The sequence below is a fragment of the Sycon ciliatum genome, chromosome 13 (genome assembly GCF_964019385.1).
Source record: "Sycon ciliatum chromosome 13, ocSycCili1.1, whole genome shotgun sequence".
NCBI lineage: Eukaryota > Metazoa > Porifera > Calcarea > Leucosolenida > Sycettidae > Sycon > Sycon ciliatum.
This window is the reverse complement of record NC_088655.1, coordinates 16,661,460-16,675,881: the sequence shown is the minus strand read 5'-3', so window position 1 is coordinate 16,675,881 and position 14,422 is coordinate 16,661,460. Positions and strand designations below refer to the sequence as shown.

The window sequence follows — 14,422 nt, the reverse complement described above, 5'->3', positions numbered from 1 at the left end:
ACCATGCAGCATCGCATCAACAGCACTGTCATGTGGATGCAAACGTGGAAACTCCAGCCAAATTTAGACAAGACAGAAGCCATGTATATTTCTTCATCCCCTCCTGATCAACCATTATACTTCCCTGACTCGACTATGCCTATCCGTGTTGTTACTCAGCACAAACATCTAGGTGTGATGTTTGACTGCAAACTCTCTTGGGCTGCACATGTCAACTGTGTATGCAAGCGAACCAGTTCAGCATTAGGGGTACTACAACCACATTGCACTCATTTGCCCATCCAGTGTAAGCTATTATTTTATCAGTGCTATATTCTCCCTATATTCGACTATTGCGATACCGCTTGGTGCGGCCTTTCTGACATAACTCTGAACCAATTAGAAGTCCACCATAGATTTATACTTAAAATTGTTTACAACAAGGATCGATGTTTTCCTTCGGATGCCCTTTATCGACTTGCACACACTTCTCCTCTCTCCGTTTGTCATAAGCACCATCTCTGTACACTGTTTCATAAAATATTTCTTCATAAAACCCCTTCACACATGATGAAGTACAATTGTTTTTCGACAAGCTCAACCCATAACGCGCTCATCCTGCCTCTTGTTAAGTCAGCCAAGTATCTAAAGTCCCCTTTGTTTTCCGGCTACTCTCATTGGTTATCATTACCATACGGTCTGAAAACTTGTTCTTCTATTGGTCAGTTTAAAGATCTACTATCACAACTGAACTTGACGCAATAATTATCATCGAAGAACATTCTCGAATGCCTGGGTGATGCACGAAATTTGATAGTGCTCACTTCCGTTAATCGTTTTCTTTGTAATTTTCCATTCATTTTCTGCTTTAATTCATAATTATTTGCTTTGTTTTCCTAGCTTACTATTGCCGTGGCTGGCTCAACGCCCTTGTCTCAGGGGATTCTGTCCCTGCATAAGCTATGCTTGTCACATGCTATGGGATTGTGTCTAATAATAATAATAAGATGGAATTACGTCATCAGCACTCAGACCTATTATTTAATAACACCAATGTCTATGTCCGCATCTGGCAGCGGATTATTACTCGTGGATTGATTACCACCGGGAAAATACTGTTGAAATGTCACCTCAACCTCTTTAGCACGGTGCTACCTGAAAGAGCCCAGAAAGCGCCCACGTCAGCACCTGTTACACCATATAAATTTTGTTCCTCGTCTCAAGATCACTCAAGATAGTGGAATTCGTCCAGGAGATGGTAACGTTATCGATCCATGAAGAGCGAGTACGTCCAGAGATAGAAAATTCGACTTAAGCGGGCGCTCCACAGACTTGAGCACGGCCAAGACTAACAGAGCTAACATATTCAGCTGCCATTTCTGTCTCCTTCTTCGTAACAAGCTCAAACTTGGTGTGATGACTCACGATATCCACTACCATCATTTGCATATGGTGGCCTTGGCAGCCGGTAGCGCTAAAATGATCCAAAATTGAAAAGACTCGTTCTAAAGACTGCGCACAAAAATTCACTTGAAATTAACATAGTTGAGTGGCATATCTCACAAATCTGTGGTCGTGTCGCTTTAGGATTATCTCTATCGCAGGGTGATAATATTCTCTTGCTAATACATGTTTCCATTGCGAAAATATTCGTTGAATCGCTACCTCAGGCAAAACTGTTGAATGCTACCTTTAAGAAACTCTGATGCTGTCACTCACACCTTTCAGTGAACACGATCAATGACTTAACAGAGATTCTCCGGAAACTGTATATTATAACAACAAAGTGATACCTTTTCGCGCTGCAAGCATGTCGAACATTGATTTTAGATGAAAGAAAAATATTCTTCCTTGCATTCTGTGGCAATTCCCATTCTGAACAGCAGTCACTTTTGGTCTTGCAGCCTTGTTGTCGATCAGTGGACAAACGTATTTTCACTTTGCCAGTGTTTTAGCTGACAGCACCGTACGCTGACCGGTATCAATTCATCATCTTCCCAAATTGAATAGTCGATGTGCTTGCTGAAGTCTCATGGCGTTGCCTAGGAAACGTTCCCGTCAAGAGATGGACCTGGAAACCTCTTCATCCACATCCAAACAGAGTTCTGCCGAATCGTCAGAAGAAGACCCAGTGGAGCTGAGCGTAGCTGCAGCTGAGCTGGAGAAGAAGGTGCCAGTTGATGTCGTTAAATCCACACCCGAACTCCAGACCGAAGGCTCTTCAACAGAATCCAAAATGAAGCCATTGTCAAAGTCGAAGGCTAGTTTGCGAGGGCGCTTCGCAGCGGAACGGAGGCGCAGAGGGCTCACCCAAAAGGCCGTGAGTGAGCAGCTGAACCGAAAGTTCAAAACTAGATATGCTCAAATCAATGTTAGTGCTTTTGAAAGTGCTACCACAGCTGTAAGAAACAGAAAGGTGGACTCTCACCACATTAAACAGTGGATGGAGGATGAAGTTCTGAGCGTTACCACTCGCTCACTGTTTTCTTTTACTGCCACGCAAAGTGAACAGCTTCGAAAATATTGCCTTTACCACCCGGATCCAACAAACGATGAATACGCCAAGCTCGCAAAAAAGTATTCGTGTAGCAAACAGAGCCTGCGACAATATTTTGCAAATGAGAGGCACCGACAACAAATATCCATCTCCGACCAAGCGCCAAGGGCTCCAAAGGCCGCATCATCAACAAATTTCGTACGGAAAAGAAATGTGGCCAACACAAGTTCTTCTGCGAGGAGGGTATCTGGGAGATCATCACAAGGTAGGACTTCAACCAGCCAGAGAAATGCATCAGAGAGCAGTTCTTCTGAGAGCAGTTCATCAGAGAGTGGTGAAACTGGCAGCACTAGAAGTTCATCCAAGAGCAGCTTATCTGGTAATACTGGCAGTGCTTCAAGCAACAGCAGTTAATCAGAACGTTGATCCTCTACTAGCAGCAAAATAGTTTAGCTGTCAGGGCATGTCAACTGAGGATCCATTCCTCTAGAAGAAGATCAGCTCAACGTACTTGAAGTTCGGAGTGCCAGTCGTTAGGTGCTATTGCCGTAGATCCAAACGAAATTATCAAATATTTGTGAACATATAATATGGAAACAAGCTGCTGTATTCCACCTCCATGAAACACGGTCTAATTCTGATCTACTCAAACACGACATTATATATTTTATTTCTTTTATACTTTCTTCATGCTCCTTTGTTCATTCTCTTTCTCTCTCTCTCTCTCCTTTCTGTCTATCTCCCTCTCTCTCCCTTTTCCGCAAATTCTCTCTCTTAATTTTTCTCTCTCTATCTCTCTCTCCCTTTTTCTATTTTACTCTCTCTCGGTTTCTCTCCTTTTTTTGCTCTCTTAATCTCTCTCTCGCGCTGTCTCGATCTCCGACTCCCTTTCTCCCTCTCTCTCACTCTCTTTCTCTCTCTCTCGCTCTCTTTCTCTCTTTCTCTCTTTCCCTTTCTCTATATCCTTCTCTCTCTCTCACTCTTTCTCTGTCTCTCTCACTCTCTATCTCACTCTCTCTCTGTCTCTCTCTTTCTCTCTTTTTCTCCCTGTTTCTCTCTCTCTTTCTCTCTGTCTCCTCCTCTCTATCTCTTTCTCTTTCCCTCCATCTATCTCTTTTTCGCTCTGCCTCCTTCTCCTTCTCCCTCTCTCTTTCTCTCTTTCTCTCTCTCTCTCCCTCTCTCTCTCTCTCTCTCTCTCTCTCTATCTATCTATCTATCTCTCTTTCTCCCTCTGTCTCTCTCTTTCTCTCTCTCTCTCCCTCCATTTATCTCTCTTTCTATCTGTCTCCTCCTCTCTATCTCTCGTTCTCTATCCCTCTCTCTCTCTCTTTCCCTCCACCTATCTCTCTTTCTCTCTGTCTCCTCCTCTCTCTCTCTCTCTCTCTCTCTCTCTCTCTTTCTCTCTTTCTCTCTCTCTTTCTCTCTCCCTCTCTATCTCTCTCTCTCTTTGTCTCTCTCTGTCTTTCTACATCTATCTCCATCTATCTCCCACCTATAATCTTGTTATGTAGAGCGCCAGTTCATCGCGAGACCATTTGTTTGATCTGCATGGCCCTTTGTTATCGTTGCTCGTGTATTGCTTTTTGGCAACCTGTTTGTCCTTTCATCATTCTGCTCATTGTTATCCGTTCGTCGTGTGTATGTGATCTCCCACCTTGCAGTGTATCATATCTTATATCGCGCCAGTTGATCCCGAGACCATTTATTTGATCTGCATGGCCCTTTGTTATCGTTGCTCGTGTGCCGCCATTTTGCATCCCGTTTGTTCTTTCGTTCTCCTGCACATTGTTATCCGTTCGTCGTGTGTATTAAATTTTGATCTCAGTGAACATAATGATATTCAAGTGTTTGTGGCGTTTAATGAGTTAGGAGGTGTGCAGAAAACATTGACTCTCATCACAGACACTCTTTCAAGGCACAATTAAAGAAGCTCAACAAAAGGACTTCTTGAAGTCATCGAGAAATCAACATTATGATTTAAATAGCTCCCACCCACCATTTTGTTTTAGACTGCGTAACTCTCACTCCCTTCAAATTGACTATACCGCCCGATGGAATGTACATCACACTGCAGGACCAGATGCAGGTTTTTTTCCCACCTGGGTTGGGGGTTCCGTTTCTCCCAACCTACTGACGCAATTAATAGCTTCCTATGACTTGATGATAGAAAGTATTTATATGTATAAAAACAAGTTTAAGCCATCGCGACACAGTCTGCTACGCTGTAATGCAATAGATCACAAGTTCAGCTTAGGGTCCTTCGATTGTGCCAGGCCACCAGTATGCCTGAGTTACGAAGCCCAGGGTGGGAGATGCTGTGCCTTGTGACAATGATATGGTTGCAAGTCTAACACCCAGTGCCGTACAAGGCGGGATGTATATTGCATTATGTTTTGTTTTAAATGAAATACATCCGAAGAAGGGCTAAGGCTTCCTGCAGTTTCACCTCTGAAAGGAATGCGGGTGGACACAACCATTCCCATAGACCTGCCCATCTGCTGCTGATGGTGAAGAATATCTTGAGATGAATACATTGAGATATGTAGTTTTTTTCTTTACATCGTATTCTATTGAAAAAGCGACCTTCTAAATGTACATCCCGCTTGTTAGGCACTAGTTGTGAGACTTATCACCTCGCCCTTGCCGCTAGGCGAAGCATCAACCAACTTGGGTTTCTTATCTCGCCTGGGGGGGGGGGCGGGGGCTGAGTTAAGCTTGCACATAGCGGGATGCTCAGAGCTCAGTGGTAGGCCTTTGCGGATAATGTCGGCAGCAAAATTGTTAGAATTCGGTACTTTTTCTGGTGTCATGCATGTTTGGTATGTGGATAAAGAAATGGAGCGGAATGCGAGGAATTGCCAGCCGGTTTGTGTGGTTCTGCCAATTTCACTGCTTTTCGAACAGAGTCTGCCACCTTTTCGAGCATTATCCGCCAACGCCTACTCAGTGGTGCCACTTACACTTACATGTACATGTACTTGGTACTTCGAGAAGTACACTTTTCATGATGATTTTGCGGTAATGTTTCAGAATTTATTGAAGCGGAGCATTACTGTCACCTCAATAGTCTCACCAGGTTGATTATCTGCAAACAATATATATTCAAAATTTAATAAATAATCATGAAGTTGATTGTTCCAACTAGGAACACACGCTTCTTGCCGAACTTGACACTTGACTGACTCACGACTGCCATCTGGAGCACACGAGGAGCACGTCGCACCTTCCACTCGGCAAACCTGCAAGAAAGCACCACTCCCTGCTCAATACACGGTGTTTCGGGGAATTCACCCCTCATCAGTTGAGCTTGAGTAGGCTGAGGAAGATTGTGCCTGAAAAGCACCACTTATATACTGCTCTCCAGGCCAAACCATCACCAGGGATACAAACTTACAGAGACGCTTTGTTTCCAGCGCGACAAACACCTCGTGAAGCTCCAGGTAGCAGCGTGAGTCAGAGTCGCTCATGGAGTTGTGCTAAACAGACGTTGAGAGCCAGTATAATTCCCCGAAACACCGTGTATTAAGCAGGGAGTGGTGCTTTCTTGCAGGTTTGCCGAGTGGAAGGTGCGACGTGCTCCTCGTGTGCTCCGGATGGCAGTCGTGAGTCAGTCAAGTGTCAAGTTCGGCAAGAAGCGTGTGTTCTTAGTTGGAACAATCAACTTCATGACTATTACCGCCGAAGTCGCAACTTCTAAGTTAATAAATAATAATAATAATAATAATAATAATAATAACAGTTGCGGAAAATTTACAAAGTAGTTTGTGACATTAGAGAGGTTAAGGGGTACGATTATCCGTGCCAAATCCGTATGGGCGCTACGGATTTTTTTCCAGGCGTGCTCCATACGATTTTTTGGCACGGAGAATCCGTGTGGACTGGCTTTCATACGAACCATGTTTCGTACGGAGATTTTGCGTCATCGGGTGCAGAAAGATTTTTGCGTACAAATTTGGTACGAGAAACATCGATAGTTCGCGGGAAGTTTTGATTTCGGTACAAATTTTCTAAATAAAAAGACATAGCGCGGGAATGTGACATGTTTGCGATCGTAACCTAGGCAATGACGGCAAACACATAAGTTCCGTACCCCGGAACTTTTCACTGCTCGAAAAGGACGTATTAAATATCCGTAGCGCCTCCACGGATTTTGGCACGAAAAATCGTACTCCGGAACCTCCCTAATGAGGAAAGTTGTGACTTTTACCAAAACAACAAAACGTTGAGATAAAAGTGGCGAGCTTCTCGCTCCACATATACTTCCATACCCAGAGAAATAGACAGCAATAGCGACAACGCACAAAGTGAAGGGCAGTTGGCCGCAGCCAGATGTGAACCAGATAACGAGTGAGGTATGGAAGCAGGGACTGAGAACAGGGTGTCTCAGATAAAATAGGCGGGCCAGTGGTTAGCAGAAATTGGCCATGATGCAGGACCACTTGGAACGTCAGATTAATTTTCCTGGACCAAGCCAGCCGGTAACAAACCCTCGCGCCGACGGACGCATTTGTGAGGGAAAACCGGGTGTATATCCCCAATGGCGATTAGGCATTATGTAGGCATGGCAAGGACATCACGGCAAACAGTGATAAAAGGCAATGATATTATGCACAGAAATGAAGAGTGGGAGGGCAGGGACACTGGTGAGACTCAAAACTGACTGAAGAAGTCAGGAAAAGAAGCGACAACAAATAAAACACAGATGCCATATTGCAACTGAAAAGATTTCGCGAGAAATCATTTCTCGCCTATTTCGCTGCACTCGGCCGGCGCGAAATACATCTTTGGGAAATGACTAATATTATAATATCCAAGAACATGTCAGGTGTTTTAACGGATGGTCTCCCTTCAGTCTGCACAAATTTGTAAAAATACAGACACACAAACTTCGAATTACTGAGAACGCACATACGAAAGCACCAACGCACACACTTGACCCGATGCAGCTAAGTAGACTAGTAAAAAGACGAGCTAGAATACAAGCCCAATGCCTACGACTCTCGTGACGACGCAGACAACATTGAACATGTGCTAGTTTGTCCGTGAAATCTGTAGGAAGTTGGGTGTCCTCTGGGGAACCGCTTTTGCCTATTACTATTCATACATCCACACATTCTGTCCCCGAAGTCTCATTGACTCACTCACCATTTTTGGATCTGGGTGCACGTCTGTATCAGTCTACCTCTTCGTCTCTCAGTGTCTGCTTGTGTGGCTGTTTGGCTCTGTATGCACGTATATGGTTTTTTAAAGTTGTTTCTTTTATGTCTTTCTCTCTGTATTTATAAGTTATGTATATGTGTCTGTCTGTCTCTCTCTCTCCTTCCTCTCTGTCTTTCTATGTACCTATGTCATTTTAAATATGTCTTGTTAAACTCTTTTCTCTCTGCCCGTTTTGCCTTTAATATCGCTCAATAAAGAAAGGCATGTTTACAGGAGTTTCCATTACGAATAAATGACCTTTTATACGCATTAATAATGGCAAGCAGCATTGATTCTTTTATGCGCACAAGTGTTGCATGAGACAATATTGTATTTACCACGCTTCAAGTTGCTCATTAGAGAGGTTTCGCACCCCGTAAAGTAGAGCAACTTTACAGTTGTGGGCGGGAAAACCATGAATCCGTGAGTTTACACTCCACTTACGGAAAGTTTTCTAACACGATGTACAGTGCGGATCGCCTATAGGGTTGTCGGCTATAGTAATATACCTCTTATACTGATCGTATTCTCAAATTCATTTTCGTAAACCACCCCTTTCTATACATATCGGATCGGCTATAGTAATAATCGGCAATAGTAATATATCGGCTATAATGATACGATTTCTTTGTCAAAATGATCTTATTGCATACATTTTTCATCGTCTATAGTGATGATCATAAAAAATAATACATCGTACATGGTGACCGGTGGGATCTGATCGCGGCAGCCAGGAAGCGCTGGTACGACTATGATATCCATCGGAGGAAATTCGAAATGTTTGGCGTTGGCTGTGCTTGTTGTTCCGGGGCATCCTCGAGCGAGATTGGGGGCAGTAATGAGTACCAGCGCTGAAGCGCTACCGTGGTCTCCGCCGAGATGTTGGAGAAGGCATTGAGGTAACAGCGAAGACAATCAGGGACGCGGAAAAGGTTCTCCGTGACATACGACATCACGCGTCGATCGATCTGCCACTTGGAACGGTTTCAGCGGTGATGAGTCGAGCGATGGCGACCCAGACTGAGACTCTACTCCCACTAATCGATCCTGTAGATATTGTTGATATGTCGATTGAATCTGTTGAAGTGTTTCTCTTCCAAAAGAACACATTTGTTGAGCACAGCACCTTGAAAACTCATATCAAAAAGTCACGAAGTTTTTGTTTCCGCCGAAAGTAGCTCTGCACTGCGCGTACTGCACAGTCACATGCACAGCACACTTCTGCACGCTGCACTGATTCGAATGACACCATACACGCATTTGTCAGGCATACCTAAGTATGCATATCGCCTATAGTAATATATCGCCTAAAGTGATATTTTCACGAAAATCAAACACCAACGCTATAGCCGATCCGTACTGTACTTGGATAGGGCTCTGATAACGAAGGTGCTCCGTGAGTGGATCGGAGTACAAATTTATGACTCTCTCCCTAGGTCGTACACTGCCGCGTTCGTAGTTGCCAAGGGCAGAACCGTGATTTGAAAACTCCGTATGGCGGAACACAGATCCGCATGCAGTTTACGGAAGACTTTCCGTAGATCGACAGAGTAATTACGTTGTGCGGAACCTCTCTATTCACTCTCAGCTACTACATACTGTGGAACTTGGCCTGTAGAACGCAGCGCTCTTAGGAACAATCCAGGCGTAGGTTTCAGGATCGCACAATGCTCCCTGGGTCTTACACTGCTGCGTTCGGAGTTGCCAAAGCCAGCAACGTGATTGGAAAACTCCGCATGGCGGAACACAGATCTGCATGCAGTTAACATAAGACTTTCCGAAGATCGACTAAGTTTTTTTACGAACGTACAGAGTAATAACTTTTTGCGGAGCGTCTCTATTCACTCCCTGCTACCACAAACGGTGGAACGTGGCCAGTAGAACGCAGCACTCTCAGGAACAATCCAGATGTACATTTCAGGATCGCACATTGCTCCCAAATTCTGCACCCATGTTGTTGCAATGCTGTCCTTTATTGGCTGCGGCGTCGTGGCAGCAAAAAAGGACAATAAGATCAAGAACGGCCCATCCCTAACAATGCAGCTTTAAAATTATCGCGCTATCTGAGAAGATTTTGTCACATTTTCTATGATTTCCAAATATAAAGCATAGATGGTTACAATACCATGATGGTGTTGCTGCGTGGCCTTACTAGGATACTTCGGGAAATGCGTAAATTTTAGCACCGACTTGGCAACCAACCTGAATAAACATTTCCCCAGGCAGCTTTCAGCAAAGCTGAGAATTGGCTCAATCACTGGGTGCGACAATTAAGACAGCATTTATTATTTTGTCAACTTCCTCTAGCTGATGAGGCTCGTTAGGTCCAGATGTGTTATCTATCTAAGAAATGGTTTTGGTATCACTTCATAGTAGCACTCGCTTGCTCAGGATGAAGTTACGTCATCAGCGCTCAGACCTATGATATAGCAACACCACTGCCAGTGTCAGTATCCGTCTGCAAAACTGTGGAAATGTCATCTTAACCTCTTCAGCATGACGCGACCTGAACGCCCCCACATTAACACCTGATAAACAATTTTGTTCCTCGTCTCATGATCTTTTCAGGCAGCTTAAGATCGTGTTATTCGTCTGAGAGATGGTAACATTATCGATACTTGAACAGCTAGTCTGTCAGGGGAAAGAAAATGTGAATTTTGAGCGTGCTCGACAGACTTTAGCACGGCCAAGACTAACAGAGCTAGCATATTCAGCTGCCATTTCGGTCTCCTACCTCATAACAGGCTAAAATTTAGTGTGATGACTCAAGGGATTCACTACCATCATTTGCAGATGGTGTCCATGGCAGTCAGTAGCGCTAAAATGATCCAAAATGGAAAGGACTCGTTCTGCAGACTGCGCACAAAATTTCACTTGAAATTTACATAGTCAAGCGGCATAATATCTCAAAAATCGAAGGTCATACCGCTTTGAGGATTATCTCTATCGCAGGGTGAGAATATTCTCTTGCACATACATGTTTCCAATGCGAAAATACTCGTTGATTCGCTACTTTGGTGCAAAACTGTTGAATGTCACATTAAAAAAACTCTGATGCTGTCACTCGTACATTTCTTAACACAGATTCTCCGAAACCTGTATATGATTACAAGTTTACAACAAAGCGATACCTTATCGCGCTGTAAGCATGTCAAACATTTGTTTTTAATAAGTCAAATATAATTATTCTTTTTTGCATTCTGTGGAAATTCCCATTCTGAACAGCAGTCACTTTTGGTCTTGCAGCCTTGTTGTCGATCAGTCCACAAACATATGTTCACTGTGTCAGTGTTCTAGCCGACAGCACCGTACGCTGACCGGTATCAATTCGTCATCTTCCCAAATTGAATAGTCTATGTGCTTGTTGAAGTCTCATGGCGTTGCCACGGAAACGTGCCCGTCAAGAGGTGGACCTGGAAACCTCTTCTTCCACATCCGAACAGAGTTCTGTTGAATCTTCACCTGAAGTCCCAGTGGAGCTGAGCGCGGCTACAGCAGAGCTGGAGAAGAAGGTGCCAGTTGATGCCGTTAAATCCACACACGAACACCAGACCGAAGGCTCTTCAACCGAATCCAAAATGAAGCTATTGTCAAAGTCGGAGGCTAGTTTGCCAGAGCGCTTCGCGGCGGAGCGGAGGCACAGAGGGCTTAGCCAAAAGGCCGTAAGTGAGCAACTGAACCAAAAGTTCAAAACTAAATATTCTCGAATCAATGTTAGTGCTTCTGAACGCGCTACAGCAGCTATAAGAAACAGAAAGGTGGACTCTCACCACATTAAACAGTGGATGGAGGAAGAACCACTCCGTGGTCCAAGAGCTCGTTTTACTGAAACGGAAAAGGGATATCTTCGATTATATCGCTTCCGCTACCCGAATCCAGCGAACGATCAATGCGCCAAGATCGCAAAAAGCTTGATGTGTACCGAAAAGAGGGTGCGACGATTTTATAATGACGACAGGCGTCGACAAAAAACATCCATCCCCGACCGGGAACCTAGCTCTCCACGAGCTCCCAATCTAAGGAAATGAAGCTCGTCCCATACGAGATCATCAAAGGCTTCATCATCAACAAATTTCGTACGGAGTACTAGTAGAAGTGTTGCCAAGCCCAGTTCTCCTGCGGGGAGGGTATCTGAAAGCCGATCACAAGGTAGGATTTCAACCATCCAGAGAAATTCATCAGAGGGCAGTTCATCAGAGACCAGTGAAACTGGGAGCAGTAGAAGTTCATCCGAGAGCAGCTCATCTGGGAATACTGGCAGTGCATCAGAGACCAGTGCATCAGAGAGTAGTTTAGCTGGGAGCACTTTTAGTTTGTCAGGAAACAGTTCAACTGGGAGTACTGGCAATTCATCAAAGATTTGTTCCACTCAGAGTACTAATAGTGCATCTCGAAACAGTTCAGGACCGAGCCCTAGTGCCGGTATTTCCACTAGTTCTAGTTCTGGTTCTAGTTCTAAATCTTCTAGTTCTAGTTCCATTAGTACCAGTTCTACTAGATAAAGTTCCAGTTCTACTAGTTCTCGTTCCAGTTCTACCGATAGTTCATCCTCTTCAAGCAACAGCAGTTAATCAGAACGTAGGTCTTCTAGTAGCAGTAATGTAGTTAAGCTGTGCGGGCAGTTCAACTGAGGATCGGTTCCTCATTAAGAAGATCAGCTCACAGTTCTTGAAGTTTGGAGTGCCAGTCGTTAGGTTCTATTGCCGTAGATCAAAACGAAATTGCAAATACTTGTGTAAATATAATATGGAAATAAACTGTTGTATTCCACCTCCTTGAAACACGGTCTGATATACTCAAACACAACATTATATACTATTTCTTTTTTACTTTCTCCATTCTCCCTTCGTTCCTCCTCTTTCTCTCTCTCTCTCTCTCTCTCTCTCTCTCTCTCTCTTTCCTTTTTTTCTCTCTCTCTCTCTACCTCTCTCGCTCTTTTCCACAACTCCTCTCTCTCTTTTTCTCTTTCTCCATCTCTCCCTTCCTTTTTCTATTTTACTTTCTCTCGGTTTTTCTCCATTTTTCTCTCCCTCTCTCGCTCTCCCACTCTCTTTCTCCCTCCCTCTCTCTCTCTTTTTCTCTCTCTCTCCCTTTCTCTCTCTCTCCTTTTCTCTCTCTCTCGCTCTCCCTTTCTCTTCCTCTATCTCATTCTCTCGCTCACTCTATCTCTCTCTGTCTCTCTGTCTCTATTTTCTATCTCTCTCTCTCTCTCCCTTTATATATACACAAGAGAGAGTTTGGAAGCTTTGTCACAACTCCGAGTTTCACGTATCTCTACGATCATCAGGTATATATATATATATATATATATGTCTTTCCCTAAATCTCTCTCTCTTTCTCTCTCTCTCTTTCTATCTCTCTCCCTCTTTCTCTTTCTATATCTATCTTTATCTATCTATATCAATCTATCTTCCACCTAAAATCTTGGTTTATAGCGCTCCAGTTGATCCCGAGACCATTTGTTTGATCTGCATGGCCCTTTGTTATCGTTGATCGTGTACTGCTTTTTGGTGACCTGTTACTCCTTTCGTTTATTCTGCTCATCGTTATCCGTTCGTCGTGTGTATGTGATCGCCCACCTAACAGCCCAACCATGTCTTATAACGCGCCAGTTGATCCCGAAACCATTTGTTTGATCTGCATGGCCCTTTGTTATCGTTGCTCGTGTATTGCCTTGTTGCATCCCGTTTGTCCTGTCTTCCTTCTGTTCATTGTTATCAGTTCCTCGTGTGCATGTGAGTTCAGTGAACATGATGATATTGAAGTGCTTCTGGAGTTAATAAGTTAGGAGGTGTGCAGAACACATTGACTCTCTTTACAGACACACTTACAAGTCACAATGAAAAAAGCTCTTTTGAAGCTCCCACTCAGCAGTTTGTTTTTAAGACTAGGTAACTGTCACTCCCTTCCGAGGCACTATACAGCCCGATGGAATGTACCCCAGACTGCAGAGCCGGATCCAGGTTATTTCCAACAGGGTTGTCGGTTCAGTTTCTCCCACCCAAGTGAGAACATTAATGGGTTCTTATGACTTGATGCTAGAAAGCATTTATAATGTATAAAAACAATTTTAAACCATCGCGATACAGTCTGCTCCACTTTAATGCAACAGACACAAATTCAGTTTAGGAACCTTCGCTTGTGCCAGGCAGCAACTTTGTCGGAGTTAAGAAGCCCAGGGTGGGAGATGCTGTGCCTTGTGAAATTGATGAGGTTGCAAGTCTACACCTACTTCCGGACTAGGCGGGATGTACAATATTATAATGTATTGTTTTAAATACAATACACTTATCAAGAAGGGCTGAGGCTTCCTGCAGTTTCATCTCTGAAATTAATGCGGGTAAACACACCCAGTCCCATTGCCCTTCCTATCCAAGCCAATTGCGTAATATTACTGAAATTAATAACGGAACTGGTTCGGTTGTTCAGTGCCATGGAATGAGTGCGACCAATCAAAATTAACAAACCGCAACAACACACGAATGTCTTTCAAAATGCAATGAAGTGTTACTGAAGTGTCTAGGTTAGACGTCAGGGAAGGCGTTAGCCCTCGACGCCCAGTGAGTGGGTGAAGATAACGGAAAACAAACAAAATTGCAGACTACCACAATCATCACAAGATAAAAGAACACGCGCGTACATTTCGTAATAAGGATGGCGGAACTCCTCTGTAGACGTGCCCTGATTTTATATAATTACCGCCCACGTCCGCACAGAGTGCTTGGCTGCGGAAAATTAAAGCCTCTC

At 43.9% G+C, this 14,422-nt stretch overlaps 1 pseudogene; it reads right to left on the bottom strand.

Annotated features, from left to right (window-relative positions):
* Positions 1 to 2,037: 2,037 nt before the first annotated feature.
* LOC135829221 (zinc finger CCCH domain-containing protein 13-like) lies at positions 2,038 to 12,791 on the bottom strand (annotated as a pseudogene).
* Positions 12,792 to 14,422: the final 1,631 nt, after the last annotated feature.